This window comes from Manis javanica, chromosome 16 (assembly GCF_040802235.1).
Source record: "Manis javanica isolate MJ-LG chromosome 16, MJ_LKY, whole genome shotgun sequence".
In the NCBI taxonomy this organism is placed as follows: Eukaryota; Metazoa; Chordata; class Mammalia; order Pholidota; family Manidae; genus Manis; species Manis javanica.
This window is the reverse complement of record NC_133171.1, coordinates 61,295,741-61,299,512: the sequence shown is the minus strand read 5'-3', so window position 1 is coordinate 61,299,512 and position 3,772 is coordinate 61,295,741. Positions and strand designations below refer to the sequence as shown.

General features: G+C 33.0%; 1 pseudogene; it reads right to left on the bottom strand.

The window, feature by feature from the left end:
* Positions 1–2,539: 2,539 nt before the first annotated feature.
* LOC140846724 (olfactory receptor 2G3-like) lies at positions 2,540–3,485 on the bottom strand (annotated as a pseudogene).
* Positions 3,486–3,772: the final 287 nt, after the last annotated feature.

Sequence of the window (3,772 nt, the reverse complement as noted above, 5' to 3'; positions counted from 1 at the left end):
ATTTTAACAGTATGAAAGGCTCCACCTTATTCCTAATAATAGTTCTTCCCTTAAAGTCTACTTTCATATCAATATGACTATGCCAGCTTCTTTTGGCTAGTTTCACATGATATGTCTTTTTCTATCCTTTACTCGGCATCCTCATATGTAGATTTAATTTTAGTTTTAAAACAGTTACTGAAAATTTCTGTATTTATTTTGACAATTTAGACCATTTACATTATGTAATTCATATAATTTAAATTTTTTACATGATTTATATAATTATTGAAGTTTGTAGCTACTGTTTTTCTACATAATTCCTGTTTGCCCAATTTATTGTTTATCTTTCATTCTACTGCATTGATAAATATTGTTATGATCACAATTTCTTCCTTATTAGTTTGTTAGTAATGTATAACTATTATTCTTTTAGTGATTATATTAGAAGTTACAAGATACATCTTTGATCTAGTCTAAGCTAATTTCAGTTACAGCTTTTCTTTGTCAACTCATTTTGGGTGATTTCGAGTCTATACTTTTAATGAAAAAAAAAAAGCCTTAAGGTATATAGAGCCAAATCTTTCATAAACTAGGAGAAAGTATCCAACCAATGATTTTAAAGAATGTTTCTGATAGGTTATAGTCACCAATCACATATAGTAAAATAAGAAGTTAATAACAATATGACAGCCAAAAACAAGTATCACCAAAAATAATCACTGCCAAGTATCCCATGGATTCAAATTCTAAAGGCCACATTCCTAAATAATTTCAAGTTACAGAATAAATAAGTATCAAATTTATAAAGCATTTATAACAGAACTTCAGCAAAAATACATATAAAAAATCGTAGCATGGAACAGTACTTACAGGGAAATTCATAGACTGAAATGTATTTATTGGAAAATAAGAATGACTGGAAACACATGTATTAAGCATTAGAGTTAAGAAATTGAGGAAAGAATATGTCAAATTTTGACTGCATCATCTGTTTAATGGAAAATCGGCAATGAGTTCCTTATACAACCTGGCAGGAATATAAATCAATATAGTTACACTATAGAAAAAATTTTCAGTATCAATTAATATTTGTAATTGCTAATAGGCATGTCTTCCAAAAGTTGAATTACACTTGTAGGTACCTTCTAGACACAGCACTTGGACATAAATACTAGCATATTTATATAGGATGTTTATTGCAGCTTTGTTTGAAATAATGAAAAATTTGAAAGTTTTAAATATTCTTAACAAAATAAAGTATGATACATACACATGAACAAATAATTTGGATAGCTATGTAAATATGTCTTAAAAACATAATTACATGAGTGATGCATACGGTTTGATAATTATGTATTTAAAACTCTAACATTTATATAATTTTTCCTTAAAATAGTTAAAAATGTTTTTAGAAAAATACAAAATGATAATCAGGGATACTTAGTTATCACTGCTAAAACTATAAAGAATATATGAAAAATATTAAAATATTTCCTCTTGATGGGAGCATAAGAATATCATTTTTATTGGTTTTTTCTTTCATGGTCTATTTAAAATTATAACATTATAAATGATTTGGATAATCACATTGCCTCTAAGGCATTTGGTTGTCCTTTCATCAAGGAAAAATTCAATCTGAATATTATCACAGTTATAATTATTAATGTCAATCAAATTTTATGAACAGAGAGATGCAAAATTTACATGGACAATACCTAAGTTACCTTACCAATGTATTCTTACTAGATCATGGTTTTCTTCTCCAGTGTGGCTGGTTTCCTCTTACCATTTCATTCAACTTCTTACTATATTCAGCTGGACTTATTTATCTGTATCAATATGATTTCTTAGGATTAATCTCTTTTAAAAGCATTTATTTTTTACAAAACCATAACATGTTACAAGTAAGTCTAAGCAGGCTCTTCAAATAAGGCCAACAAGGATCTTGAAACTATTTTGTAAATAAATAACTATTGTCAGTATATGTCATACAGAGCCAATGCTTTTAAACTGAAAAAATTGCCTCCAATTTTAAGTATATTATTAGAACAGATTAAAAGCATTGTATTCAATATGAAGAAATATTTTATAAGTTCTGTGAAATTATATCAATAAAAGTGAATACTATGTAAATAACAATAAATTTTATTTGTAAAGAAAAATGTTTACATTTCTAAAATTTAAATACTCAGATTTAACGACTAATTAAAATTGTGTTTGCATGTTCATCTTAGATTCCAGGCATAGAGCTAGATGCTTGATCAAAAGAGATTGACAGCTATTCTATGCTGTATAAAAGAGAAATATTCAGCCTCATGGCTTATATTCCTTGCAGGCTTCTTCTGTGGGTGGAAAATTCTCATGGTGTACTTAATCCCAGATGCGTATGCTGAATGAACAAGAATCAAGCAACCTGTTAGAATAAGGCAAATAAGGCAAATTGTTAGAAAATTGTGGGTCTCCAGTGAGCCCTTACACTTTCATGTGAACTACAGACAGAACACCTACTGCCTGTAGTTCTGGTGAGGGATTGAATAAGTATATTTCACATTTCTCCCTAACAAGGGTCTCTTCCCACCAAACCTCTTAGATCCCACTTAAACTTGTTCCTCAAGGTGTTACTCAAGTAGTAGATCAAAGGATAAAGTGAGGGTATTACTACAGTATAGAACAGGGTGAGGAAATTACTGCAACTCTGTGTATATTTGCCTTTGGGTTGGATGTAGAAAGAAAACATATTCCTGAAAAACAAAATCACAACAATTAGGTGGGACCCAAAGGTCCCAAATGCTTTCCTCCTTCCTTGGGTGGATTTTATCCTCAGCACACTCCTGACAATGCAAACACAGGAGACCAGAATAAGCCCCAGAGGTGTAACCACATAGAAGACAATAGCTATGGAAAGCTCATTTTCCAGAAAGGTTGTGTTCACACAGGCAATTTTAATCAGGGCTGGCTATTCACACACAAAATCATCCACCCTATGGTGGCTGCAGAGAGGCAATTGGAAAACAAGGACGGTCTGAACTGTGGACCCCAGAAAGCCAGTAATCCAGGTCATGGCTGCAAGTTGCTGGATAAGCTTTGGGTACATGATAACACCACAGTGGAGGGGCCGACAGATAGCATTGAAATGGTCATAAGCCATAGCAGTCAGGAGGAGAATACACTCTTGTGGAGCCCAGCCCCAAAGCAAAGTACAGCTGGATTGCACAGCCACTGTAGCTGATGGTCTTCTCAGGGCCCTTGAGACTCCAAAGCATTTGTGGGACAACACTAGTAGTGAAACAGAAGTCCTGGAAGGAGAGATTAGAGAGGAAGAAATACATGGGGCAGTGGAGTTTGGAATTAAAATACAAAACCAGCATGATGGCTGTGTTCCTCATCAGTGTCACAAGGTATATGAGGGAGATGACCATAAGGAAAACCATCTCCAGCTGGGGCTGGTCAGAAAAGACGAGCAAGATAAAACCTGCTGGAGTGCTAAAATTTGCCCCTTTCATTGCTTCTTCATGGTGAGTCACCTTTCCTGATCATTCCAATTTTATTCTGTGGGAAGGAAGTCAGAATACACATTCTTCTCAAGTTCACATGGAACATTTTCATGAATAGATCATACACTAGGCCACAAAAAGAGCCTCGGTAAATTCAAAAAGATTGAAATTGAACCAACCAGTTTCTCAGATCACAAAGGTATGAAACTAGAAATAAATTATGCAAAGAAAATGAAAAATCCCACATACATATGGAGACTTCACAACATGCTTCTAAAGAACCAATGGATCAATGA